At 33.8% G+C, this 14,134-nt stretch overlaps 1 long non-coding RNA gene across 38 annotated transcripts in view; it reads left to right on the top strand.

The window, feature by feature from the left end:
* The window catches only part of LOC111096363, a 62,634-nt gene extending 48,740 nt beyond the window's left edge, over window positions 1-13,894 (top strand). For all 38 annotated transcript variants that reach the window (XR_005361086.1, XR_005361129.1, XR_005361123.1 and 35 more), the window contains 2 exons: window positions 13,251-13,477; window positions 13,832-13,894. This is a non-coding gene — a long non-coding RNA (uncharacterized LOC111096363). The remainder of the gene's footprint in view (window positions 1-13,250; window positions 13,478-13,831) is intronic.
* Window positions 13,895-14,134: the final 240 nt, after the last annotated feature.

The following is a 14,134-nucleotide window of genomic DNA, read 5'->3' as shown; positions in this document are numbered from 1 at the left end:
ATTTTGTAATACAGACACTAAATTGATTCAGATATGGTAATGCTGCATTTCAATACTTTTTATCTTTTGTGTACTCAGAAATATTAAAAATCAAACACTTCTAAGCACTTTTTCCCCCTACTCCCACAATGACACTTTAAACTGTTTGGTGGTTTCTAGGCAAGGTAATGTTGTGGCTGCTTCGTGCCATAGCCTTAGGCTGCAAATGCTCTGAGTCCTCCAATTCTATCCTTCAAAATCGTTTAAACGTCTCAGTGCTTTGTTGAGTAGCAGCACTGACTCTCGCATTAAGGCTCAACCATGTGAGCATCCCCAATAATTAGCAATCTTTCAGCTTTTAAATAGCACATTGCCAATGAAACTTATGAAATGCAGATCTTATTTTGTGTTAAGTACAAACACTGCTGCTTTTCCAAAGACTGTAATGAGTCAGAATCCAAAAGACAGATAGAAAGATAAAAAATAAAATCGAGAATGAACTCATCCTCAGGGATTAAGTATATTATTGATTACATATTCATATTATCCTAGCAATAACCGGCATCAATTTAATAAATTGAGATTGTTTATATTTCATTACTGTTGAACTATTTTTCTGAATATATTTTGCAGAGTTCACTTTTTAGAGTATGGTACCTGGAGTATTATCTTTTGAATTTTTCTGTTTCTGAGTTTGCATATATACCTTAGAATAAACACATAAGTCAGAGTTAGAAAGATTGCCCCTAACTATGGGTATGCCTATGATGGGGGCAATGAAGATGATAATGAAGATTTATGGTTTATTTTTAATTATGTTTTAAAAGCCTTTATTTTTTAGAGCAGTTTTAGGCTTATAACAAAATTAAGAGGAAGGTACAGAGATTTTCTTTATAACCTCTGCACAGCTTCTCCCATTACCAACATCACTCACTGGCATGGTACATTTTTTACCAAGGAGAATCCTACCTTGATACATCATAATCACACAAAGTCTATAGTTTACCTTAGGGTTCACTCTTGGTGTTGTATATTCTATGGATTGAACAAATGCATAATGAAAAGTCATTATAATTTTATAGAAAGTATTTTCACTGCCCTAAAAATCCTGTTCTCCGTCTATTCATTTTCTACCACCACAGCCAATGTGTACTTTTTACCAGACTGCAAACTATTAATTTTCCATGAACTATCTTATTTAGACCTTACAGCAAACTCCCTAGTTACAATTCAGTGGGCATGGAAGTCATCTCATCTGATCCAGTGCAAACAGATTCTTTCCTTTGCAAATTTGGCATTGATTTGGGGTAGATTGCAGAAATGGTTGATAAAAACTAGTAGGGCTATTACTAGACATTATGCTATGTTTATGTTTTTCCTGTGTGCAAAGAGAAGAATTAAATCATGCATACTGGGAAACATAATAAATTAGAAGCAAAAATATAATGCTTAAAGAGAAAAAAAAAACGCTGGGTTCTAGCTTTCTGATGATTTTCTAGTTTTTGACATTTGTGAGACTCTATTATATTTGAATTACAAGAGATATTTCAACATGTTTCCCTTCTTTACACTTGCTTGAATTCTGTTATTTGTGGTCCACAAAACCTTGCCTGAAGCTAGTATTTTGATTTTATGTATTCATATATCTATTATCTATCTATCATCTATCTATCTATCTATCTATCTATCATCTATCTATCATCTATCATCACCTATCTATCATCTATCTATCCACACATACATAAGTCCAACATTTCTACCATCATTTCAGATGACTGATATTTGTATTCCAAAGTAGACTGAAGTTAATTAGTCCAACCAAAAACTATATAATGACAGCAACGGCAACAAAATCAATGGTCAATATGCTTAGAATATACACACCATTCATTTGTTATTGCATTTGGGATCTTAAATAAATAATTTACCACCATTTGTAGATTAGTTTCCTAAACCATCTCGGTAGATATCAAATTATATAAGTAGTTTCAATAGTGTTTAGACTTGTCAGAGAGTTATACAAAGGAATCTTAAGAATTGGCTGAAAGGGCCAAGTGGGTAAGAAGAGTGAATGGATGGGGCTCTTTTGTCATCTGAAGGGTCCTGTTTTTATACATACACACATACTCTCACAAGACTTATGATACTTACACATAAATATATGTATTTGTAAATTCTATGTGAAAATAAATGATTCCCCTGCTTCAAAATTACTGACCTTGTAATCTCTGAAATATGTTCTATTAATATTCTGTGTTTTTTTTTTAAATACAAGCAAGTGCAGCATTCACATAACCTATGTGATTGAGAAGAAAAGTTTTAAGGAACTAAACAGAGGCTAGTCCTCACCAGTGGGCATCTTTTAAGTCTAAATCTCTTTGCTGTAGTTAGGAGCAGGCTTTGAAATTAGAAAGAGAAATCCAGGAATAGCTGGAGGGCTTGTTCAGGTCTTGAAGAAGTGTAAACTATCTAAGACCTGTGACCAGGAGTAGTTCGGAAAATAAAAAGTGTTCTTTTTCTTTAGGCTTCAATTGGCTTCAATGAATTTTTTTCCAACTAAGACCCAGAGTTGTTTCTTAGCCATGAAAAGGTATAATTAATTTTTTTCATAGGTTTTAAAAGGCAATACAAACAGTGATAAAATAAAGAACAGTAGCTGCAGAGAGTATTTTGCAGTTAAGATAGCAAGTGTTCCTATAAAATAATTAGATACTGAACAAATAGCTAAGTGTCTTTTTTCCCTTTCAAACTTCATACAATTAAAAAATTAATTAATACAGCTATAACAAGGAGAATGGTATAGGCCATTAAGAGAATGAGTTTTTTTTTTATTAGCAAATAAAAAAAAAGATAATATGGGAGATAACATCATGAAAGACAAAAGATAGGATGCCCCAGCAATCAGTCCCTTCACCAAAACTACTGAGCTGGCAAGAACTGTCTAAAGAGAACTAAGAGAATGAAAAAATAAGCCACATACTGGGAGAAAATATTTGCCAAAGACACATCTGATATTAATCAAAATATACAAAGGTGTCTTACAACTCAACAATAAGAAGACAAAAAAAAAAAAACTAATAAAAAAATGGGCCAAAGGTTCTCTATACCATATGCCATTAGAGAAATGAAAATTAAAACAAGAGCTGCCATTACATCCTGAGTAGAATGACCAAAATCTGGAACACTGACAACACCAAATGTCAGCAAGGATGTGAAGCAGCAGGAATTCTTGTGGAATGCAAAATGGTACAGCCACTTTGAAAGATGGTTTAGTAGTTTCTTAGAATACTAAATGTACTCTTACCATATGATCCAGCAATCATTGCCCTTGATATTTTTATCCAAAGATGTTTGATTTATTATTGCCAAAACTTGGCATCAACTAATGGATAAATAATCTCCAGAATCATCAGTATGTAGCCTTTTTGGATTCACTTTTTTCAGTTAACAGTATGCATTTAAGTTTCCACTCTATCTTTTTAGTCAATCTTAAGAGCTCTTTCTTTTTTTTTTTTTTATTTATTTTTTTAAGAGCTCTTTCTAATGCTATAGTTTTAGTTCAGTGGCTGTCTTCTGTACTTCAAATAATTATGTCCATATATTACTTATTTAATATTTATTGACTTTGTTTTAGTTATCTTTGGCCATCCAATATTTTTCAAAATATTTTTATTTATTTTTATTTTTTAAATTTATTTTTTAAGATTTTATTTATTTGAGAGAGACAGAGATAGTAAGGGAATGAGGAGGGAGGAGAAGGACTCCATCCCAGGACCCAGGGATCATGACCTGAGCCGAAGGCAGACGTTTAACCAACTGAGCCATCCATGCGCCCCTCAATATATTTTGAGTCCATTAGGTCATGTTAATATCTAGCTTTGTCAACTTGATTAAGATTACCCAACAATTATTTGAATTTGAAATTCCTTGGGGTTTTCTAAAATTCTAAAACTTATTTTTTAACATTTGTGTAATCTAACTGAAAACTTATAAATATGGCAACACTATTGTTGAAATTTGTTTATTTTTCTAAATGTGGCACACTTATCTGCCACCTAATTTATCTTCTCATTGAATTATGCCTAGCATTGTCAAATACCAACTTTGTATATATGTGATAAAATTATTTCTATAATTTCAATAAAAGAAAAAGACTGAAAAATAACTGAAAAATATACGGGGATGATTAAAAATTGAAGAAAGGTAGAATTAGACAAACCATCAAGTAGGTAATTTTTAGGTAATCAATCCAGTGAGTGATTAATTCAAGTATTCTGCTTTTTTACTTTTTTTTTTTTCTAAGATGTTATTTATTTATTCATGAGAGACAGAGAGAAGCAGAGACATAGCAGAGGGAGAAGCAGGCTCCCTGCAGGGAGCCCCATGCTGGACTCTATCTCAGGACCCGGGGATCCTGACCTGACCCAAAGGCAGAGGTTCAACCACTAAGACACCCAGGTGCCCCTATTTTTCACTTTTAAATACTGTGTATAATTGACCAGTTTCTCTTTGCTTTTACTAGAAAGCATTATAACTCCACATTATTTGTTGACACTGATCTCTAAATTGCAAAACGTCTAGGGCTATAAGTGGGAAAGACTGGTGGGAAGAAATGTGGAATCACAAAGCACAATATTATATCATTCTCATGAAGATATAAATGTACGTGCATTTATGAAAGTATCTTCCAGAATATAATTAATATGAAAACAATCTTATGATTATGTTTTGCTTATGATACGGTATGTGTTGAAGAACATTGTATCCAGCTTTGCTGCCCACTTCTTCAGCCCCTTCTCTCTAGCCCTTGGATCTTCAGGGGTAGTAGCAAGAAAACACAGATGAACTGAACAGTCTTTTACATTCCATCATGAAGGAAAAATGGAAACTGCTTAACTGAAACCACACTGTTAGATGAAATAAGAAAGTTCAGAGAAATGTTCATTCAACTAATGGACCATTCAGCGAATGAGTACAAATTGACCACTTACTGAAGTGGCAAGAATGAAGTTGGATCGATGAAAGCTGGTCTAACAATCCCATAAACATAAACTCTTAGTACTTAAGTGGAAAGGAATTCATAGGGATGCAGAGGAGTACCGCAGAATAAGCCAATAAAAAAGATATTGCTGTTATAAACTTCTATTCACCTAAAAGAAAGATGTGAAATATATAAACCATAGCCCACAAACTGAAAGAACTACAAAAAGATAGGGCCAGAATTTAAAAGGGTTCAATAAGAAACTGATAGATAAAGCTGTCAAAGTTTTTCCAAGGACTCCGAGGATTTAAACAACATAATGAATAAAATTAGCCTAAAATGATTATAAAATCTGTCATCCAAAAAATAGTGTACATTGAAGATTAATATAATCAAGCCAGGAAATAGACTATAAAATAAGACACAATTGTAAAGACATATTCTCTGACTCAAAATGCAATATAATAAGAAAATATTGAAGTCTAAACACCTCATGGACTAATAGAAAATCAGGTTGGACACTGAAATATTTAGCAAAGAATGCTTGGAGAGACATTATATAATATGTAAACTTGTATTTCACAACATAGAAGAACTTAAACGAAATTTTAAAATTATATTTTAAAAGAATTTTAATTAATTAAAAAAGAATAATATTTAAAATGAGCTCAGTTTTTAAATAACAATAGAATTAGTACTAACCTTATGTAAATAAGAAGTTAATAAAAATATTGGAATAGGGTCCTAAAATTTCAAAATATGATTTTAAGAAACACCTATAGCTCTATAGATAGCTCTATAAACAAGAATGATCAAAAATAAACGGGGAAGCAAAAATAACAAGATTATAAGTGATATCCCCACATATCAGGCTAAGGATTAACATCCACAATAAAAAAAAAAACATCTAATAAAAGTTGTTAGAAAAATCTACAATTCAATTGAAAACTGAGCAAAGGAAAAAAGTAGAAAACTTATATGGGCCCCCTTTTGAAAATAAGGCTTATTGAAAAGTATTTGTGGGAGGATAAATTTTTTGAAAAACCACCTTACCACCTAAGAGTGCTATTTTGCAACTATGCAACCTATATTCATTAATTCAAATTACAAATATATGCCAGGGACATTTGTGAATTTAAATAAGGAAACATAAGGATACTCATCCCAATTTTTTTGGAAATCAGAAAACTTTGAAAGAATCTAAATATCCATTAGTATGAGACTGGTTAAATAAATTTTGGATATTCACTTATTCACTGTAGATAGTTCAAAGTGAATAGGGTTATATGAAAAGTAAGTTGTGGGGAAAATTTATGAAAATTTAATTAAAAATTAAATATATCTCTTCATAGACGTGTATATATTTAAATAGTTTTATAATTCAAATTCATGGTTGTGGCTTTTAAGATAGATGCATAAAAGAATAGGATTATGAGCAGTGTAGGACCATTTTTTATTATAAAAAATAGTCTATGATTCGTACTTTGCAACATTCTGTAAAAGGCAAAACTAAGTAGACAGGAATAAAGATCTTGGTTGCCAGGGCTGAATAGGCAAAGCACAGAGAAGATTTATAGGGCTGTGGAAATACTCTGTACGATTCCATAACTATGTACTCTATGAATTTGGGTGGTAATGATGTGTCATTGCAGGTTCAAGTCTCTGTACCTTCCTGTGGTTGTACTGTGTACCTGGAACTAATCTAGAAAAGAAAATGAATTTTTTAAATGTTTTATTTCTTTGAGAAAGAGAGCAGGCGCACTAGAGTGAGCAAGAGTGCAAGGGCAGGGGGAAGGAGAAGCAGACTCCTCAATGGGCAGGGAGCCCCATTTTGGGGCTCTATCCCAGCACCACAGGATCAGGACCTGAGCCACAGGCAGATGCTTAACTGACTGAGCCACCCAGTTGCCCCTAAAAATGAAGTTCTTAAAAACACCTAAAAAATGAGAAACTCTGAAACAGTAGGTAGGGTGATGTATGGTTTGATTTATAATTATGAATAGGTATAATTGGTTTGACTGAAGTAGAGAGTAAATCAGCTGATGACTTCTGGTATTGACCATTACACTGATCAAACCTTATTAGGAGAAAAACTCTGGAGGATCTTGCTAATAATCCTATAGTCTCTGGTCTTGGTGATTACTAAGCTTGCTGCATGAGATGTTGTCTCTCCCAAAATCATAGGAGGCCTACACATGAGCATCTACCCTCACTTAGCAGATCCTGTAATGGACTATTGTTGATTCCAGCTCTTGCCAGATTGGCTAGGGCCTCCTTCCCTCACATCTGCATTCTGTGGCCAGATGATGAGCATATGGATATGTGTTTATTGTTGTGAAGCTAATTGGAGAACAACCTGGAATAAGCAGCCAAGTCTGAAAAATACAGTTCTTCATTGGAATAGACTTACTCTGATACTCACATTACAAATTGTACAAAGATTATAAAGAGTAGTCAGTATTTCTGATAATGGCTATTGCTCGTGTGAGTGTGTTTAACAGTTTTATTTATAGGCAAATTATAGGCTGTGTCCAAGAAAAGTAGTGATTGCACGTTTATTGATGTCTGTATTCTATTAGCCTGTTGAAGCAGTCTCTGCTTTACATTTGTATTCCCCTCCAGATGATGGTTATTAGGCTATTTGATCATATACAAACAAACCAAAATCAAACCAAAGCAAAGGGCATGATGTAAATAAAGATACAAGATGAAGATACCTAGGTTGTTTTCTTGACGGTTTATGGTCTTTCAGTAGTTTGTTAGTAAAGGTGCCAATCTCCAGCGTGACCATAGGCTGCAGTCATGTGGGTAAATCTGGATGGAAGCAACAGGGGGTAAAACCAGAAACCCACAGTAGAGGATGGTACAGTCTATTGTTGGAAGTAGAATCAGAGGAAATTGCATGGTACTTTCTTCTCTTAACTGATACACTAGTCTACTATAAATGCATTATATATAAGTAACATTTTTGATAGTTTGCTATTTTAACATAGGTAATTTCATGTTTTCCTCTACCAGGTGCATACCTAATTTCTACATTACCATGAACTTTCCTGTTAAAAGCCAATTACTTTCTTTTTGCTTCATATAACATTCTTCATTTGCCCTTTTAATTATTTTAATGGTCCTATAGAGTAATGCAATTACAAGAAAAAATGAATGGTTTAAAATCTGAAGTTTGTCATTGGAAAACTAGCATGAGACACATAACAAGAGAATTCTCAGTAGGAGATCAGATGAACTGAGGAGGTTTCTGCTTAGCTGACAATATTTAGGTTGTTGCCTGTTTTGTAATTTAAATTCCTCCTGCAGTTCTCTAAAGGACAGTAATTTAGATGTATCATTTAAACTTTTACTGTCACACTGCCTTCCCACAATTATTCAAGCTGATGTAAAAAATTACTCCCCAGCTATTTGTAACCTGATATTTTATCAAATAAAGGGATATATGGATTGTTCTAGGGAGCATTTAAATAATAAATGAAAAGAATTCCAGATGAATACATTGTCCTTTAAAGTTAGAAGGGTTTCCTTCCTCTGAGGAGCAACTAAGATGCCAGGGCCTCTCCTGTTGACTTATTGGTGTCACCAAAAGGAACTAAATTGTTGTACAAATACAAAGAAAATAGACATATCGTTCTCATGTGAATTATTCATGCTCAGTAGATGTATCACACAGTTTCTGCTGAAATGTAAAGAACTATATGGAGAAACAGACACACACACACACACAGCACTACACTCACCACATTAACAAATATGCTTTACCTATAAAGTATTTCATCGTAATACAAATAAGAATAACTAAAAGTTTAAAAATTAGGAATCTTATGAAGGACCAGTCTGGTTCTCACTTGTAAGTATAGGAACTTGAAATAAAGGTACGTCATGCACTCATCTAATCTGTCAGCTTTGCAATTGATAGTTTCTGTAAGGTTTTCTCTCTTGTGCTTATTTTTTTCCCTCCTCCTTTAACATAGAATGGTTAGTAAATTAATAATAAGAACCAAAATAAACATCTTCAATTTTTAAAAATATGTATTATTAAGTTTTTACCTCTCATCTTACTCCCTCTGAAAATATTTATTTCTGAGAAACTTTGGAAAAGATAACAGCAATTTTTCATCAGACTCTACAGCTCATAACACCTGGTGATTAAATCCTACTTGGCCTTTTTTTTTTTAAGACATCAACTAAATTGTGTGTTATATTCATCATTAATTTCTTCAGTGATGTACCAGGTATCCTTGAAACAATTAGGGCTTTGAAATAAGTGTACATGAGAATCTTGGTTCCCTCAATTTCTCTCCCCATAATCACTGGCAATAAAGTCTTCCTTTAATTTCTTCAACTATATAATATGACAATTGCATTACTTATTTTGCATTAAAACTAATATAACCATTTCACCCAAAATATGATTGGCTAGCTCATCTGACTACTTTATTGAAAATATGTTAATATGTGATTATTTATGATGTCATCTCTTTTCTAGATACTTGAATTCTTCTGTTAAATTAGAGAATTTCTGGGTCATTTAAGTGCTAGGAATTTCAGGGGTTATTTCTTTGGAGCATATATTTAAATTCCCCTATATGTAATATAAGTCCTATCTAGTCATTTTATTTAAAATATACCATATTGCTGAAAATCATAGAGAAGCACTTGGCCAGTGGGGTTTGTATCTCTCACAATGACCTCTTCCAACCTGTGATTGATGATTCAAATGGGACATACAGGTGTTAGTACATTTGTATTACTACTAAAATGTCTTAAATTTTGTCTCAAAATCTATCTCATGGGCTCTATTCACACACTGACAGTTTGTTTGTTCATGCCCTAAGTTGTCCCTGAAAAGTTGAGTCTAACGTGTGGCAGGAATAAACACACTTAAAACACGACTACATTTACTTTTTTAAAAAAAGATATTTATTTATTTATTCATGAGAGACACAGAGAGGGGTGCAGAGACCCAAGTAGAGGGAGAAGCAACATCTCTGTGGGGACCCTGATGTAGGACTTGATCCAGGCATCCCAGGATCACAACCCAAGCCAAAGGCAGACACTCCACCACTGAGCCACCCTGGTGCCCCCTTTCTTTGCCTTTAAGAGTTGATAATGCAATCAATTATTTGAAGTAAGAAGATTGTGGGGTGCTATTGGATTATAAATATTCGGGCTTAAATTCAGAAATTAGTCTTAAGTAGATTCATTCAATTTTATTCTTCTTAAATTGTTTTCGTATATGAAAACTTGTTAAAATATTGGGTTAAAATATGTTATGTTAAAAATTGTTAAAATATTATGTCTATGTTAAAATATTGGGTTGCTATAAATGTATCTGTAAGAAAATATATTTACTTCTCAATCCTATAAGGTGCAAGAAGTTCTTTATACATTTGACATCGCCATCACTGAATAGTACTGGGACTCAAGAGTAGTATTATTCATAATATTTCGAAATCTATTGAGGTAGGCATATGATAGCACTGAAATCATATCATACCGGTCTTTTATACACTAAAAAATTTTTGGCAAGGAAGAGTTTTTTTTCTATTACAATTGTGGAATTGTGAACATCTTATATCTGTGTGGGTTTTATCTGTATTTTTCTCTATAATTTGACTATATTTTAGCTAGTGTGTATTTATGACTCTTTTAAAATATTACTTTGTATAATCTTTTCTTAATATGAATTTTCCCACCTAACAATTTTGACTTGAGTTTATTTAATGTAGGTCTTGAAACATAAGACTTTTGGATGAGAGGGGATTGGTCTTTTGCGGGTGTATCATCTTCCATCCATTAATTCCCACTTATTCTGTGGAGTTGTATTTAGTTTCTATTACTTACCACAGTACATAATTTCAAGGGAAGCTTTCTTATTTTTAATAGATCAGCTTAACATGTGACTATAGTTATTATGGGGATTGGCAGTTCTTATCACTTCAAAAGGTACTTTTTATTTGCCATGTTTTTGTTACTTTTTTCAATTTCTTGATTTTGCAGAACTGATATAGTCCTTTTCATATACTTTTTCTTTAATGATGTATAAAATATGCACTCTATTCTTCCCATAGCATATTTAACGTTTTAGCAAAAATATGTTAATCTCTAGTCAAAATTAATTAGAATCTTTGGCATCTTGCAGAAAAAGAAAGAAAACCAAAATGGAATGATTTCTCTTTGAACTTACCTCTTCCTTTGCTATGTTATTTATATCTATGTTTTCAACTCCAGTTTGTTTTGAATAAGGAATTTGCATTTTTATTATTTATTTAATATTTGCTATAGACTATTATGCCTATCTTCTGATTTGCTGTGTGAATTTCTTTGTTTGTCATAGTGTCTTCTCCCTTTATTTTTTCTTCTCCCTTTTTTATTTCTGGATTGATTTTTGTACTGAAAAGAACTTAATGTTCTTTTCCACTTCACTTTGAAACTATGGCACCAATGTTTATTGGTTTGTTACTGTTTATAAAACATTCCTCCCTATTAATTTGATTGTCATACTTTTGCAGGAGATCTTTTTTTCTTTTTGATTGATTTTCATATTTGTCTGTGGATGTGATGTTCTGCAATTTCAGTAAGCCATGGCTAAGTGGTGATTTTTCTAAAATTTACTTAACTCGGCTAATATAACTTGGTAATGCTTTTAGCCAGGGAATTTGAACATTATTTGGGGCCAGAAGATACTCAATCATAATATTCCTTCTTCTTCACATTGTCTCCCACTATTCCTTTCCCTTCTCAGGACTCCCTCACTCAATTACTTTCTTCAGCTCTGTGGTAGAGCTATCATTCTAACCACAGTATCTCTACATGGATTTGTTATATTTTCCATTTATTATCTCTACATGCTTCCTTCTAGACTATTTATATTTATTGTCCAATTTGCTAATTCTTTTTTCAACTGTGTTGTAGCTAATATTTATTCTGTTCACCAATTGTTTGCAGGTGAATTTTTATTTAAACATCTGAATGTTATCATTTCCTAAATTATTTTCTCATACCTATTATTTCTTATTCATATATTTTCTTTTGTTGTGTGATGAATAACCAAAGTTTACTGGCTTAAAACAGTAGACCAGTAGACATTTTTGTCTCACAGTTTCATAAACCAAGAGTCCAGGCATTGCTCAGCTGGACTCTGCTCCTGGTCTTGAAAGCCTGTATAGCCAAGGGCAGCCTGTATTTTCTTCTGATGACATGTCTGGGGAAGGGTAGGCTTCTATGTTCATTTAGGTTACTGTCAGGATTCATTTCCTTGTGACTCTATAACTGAGGTCCCTGGGTTCTCCCTACTGACATTGATTTGAGGTCACCATCATGTTCTGGAGGCTGCCTGTGGTTTCCTACCAGGCGGTCCTCCCACAAACCCTCTCACCACATGGAAGCTTGCATCTTCAGGGCCATCAGGAGAATCTGTCGCTCCAGTGGCTAAGAGTCTTATATAACACACATAGTCATGGGAGTGTCATCCCAAAATCTTTGTCAGGTTCCACCTGTACTCCAGAGAAAAGGAGTGAACTAAAGTGTGACTCACTGGGGGTCACCTTACAATATTCTCAGCACATTGTCTAAAAAATGCCTTTATACATTGCATTTTCATTTTAAATTTTAAAATCAGAAGAAAATGAATTTAACAATAATGGCTGTATAACCATGATGCTAGCCTGTTATGTATTCATCTTTATAATGGCATAGGAAAAGAGGAAAGACTGAAGAAAAGACCCACAAAAAATGATAAGAACTCATAAGTGTTTCACTGGCACTTTAACTTTGACAGAGAAAAAGAATGTTTCTTGATACTTGTAGATATGTTTGGTTGGACTAGTTTAGAAGCTGGTTCACTTGCTTGGTTCTGGGTCATGATTTCTCTCATTATTTAAGAAATCCAGATCTGACTCTCAGTCTATCGTGGGGCTTATGCTAATCCATTTGCTTGTATATACCTGTGTAGACTGATCCTTATTCTCCACTGTCTAGTGTCACTGGCTTTCACCTTTTGTCTGTGACTATTCATTGCTTCTCAGAGTCATTATGGTAGTTACTATCTCTCTCTCTCTCTCTCTCTCTCCTCTCTTTCTCTCTCTCTTTTATAAGTGTGGCTGTGTGCTTTACAGTATATTTTCAATGTCTTTTACCTAGTATTTCTTTGACTTAAGAGAAAATATGGGTAGCTATGTTTTTGCTCACTGTGCCATCATGACAAGTAATCTCACTTATCTTTATAAGGAAGTGGTGTTTTCTAGTGTTTCTTCTGACCAGCAGAGGCTCATCTTTGCAGGCAAGCAGGTGGAAGATGGCTGCACCCTTTCTGAATACAACATCCAGAAAGAGTCAACTTTCCACCTCATCCTGTGCCTGAGGGGTTATATGCAGATCTTCCTGAAGACCCTGACCTGCAAGACCATTACCCTGGAGGTGGAGCCCAGTGACACTATTGAAAATGTGAAGGCCAAGATCCAGGATAAAGAGGGCACCCCCCTGACCAGCAGAGGCTCATCGTTGCAGGTAAGCAGCTAGAAGATGGCTGCACTCTTTCTGATTACAACATCCAGAAAGAGTCAACTCTCTACCTTGTCCTTCGCCTGAGGGGTGTCTGTTAATTCTTTAATCTTGAATTCTTAGTGCCCAATGATGGCATTGCTCTGGACTCTAGTCATTTGTCCCAATTTAAGTTTAGAAATTACCAGTTTCAGTAACAGCTGAATCACTGGTTTTCTCAATAGCTGTTCAAAATGTTAATACAAGTTTTGTTGCATGGTAGCATAAAAAAAAGTTTTATTTTAAAACTTATTAGTGCCTTCCAAATTACCAAACTAAAAGACATTTTCAAAGCCATTACCTTCACTGATTTTTTTACAGGTTTTTATTATTTTAATCTGTGTTTAGCACAGAGAAGATCCTGGATACATTTTTTTTTTTTTTGGAATAAATAAATCAATGAAATCTCACTCATAGACTTTTCTTGTTTGAGAAAGCATTTTCATGTTCTCTATTTTCCTCTCTTACTACTTTTAAAAAAAAGATTTTATTTATTCATGAGAGACACACAGATAGAGGCAGAGACACAGGCAGAGGGAGAAGTAGGCTTCTCGTGGGGAGCCTGATGCAGGACTTGATCCCAGGACCCCAGGATCACAACCTGAGCCAAAGGCAGACACTCAA

The sequence above is a fragment of the Canis lupus genome, chromosome 6 (assembly GCF_011100685.1).
Source record: "Canis lupus familiaris isolate Mischka breed German Shepherd chromosome 6, alternate assembly UU_Cfam_GSD_1.0, whole genome shotgun sequence".
In the NCBI taxonomy this organism is placed as follows: domain Eukaryota; kingdom Metazoa; phylum Chordata; class Mammalia; order Carnivora; family Canidae; genus Canis; species Canis lupus.
Note: the sequence above shows the minus strand (reverse complement) of the source record. Positions and strands in the feature narration are given on the sequence as shown.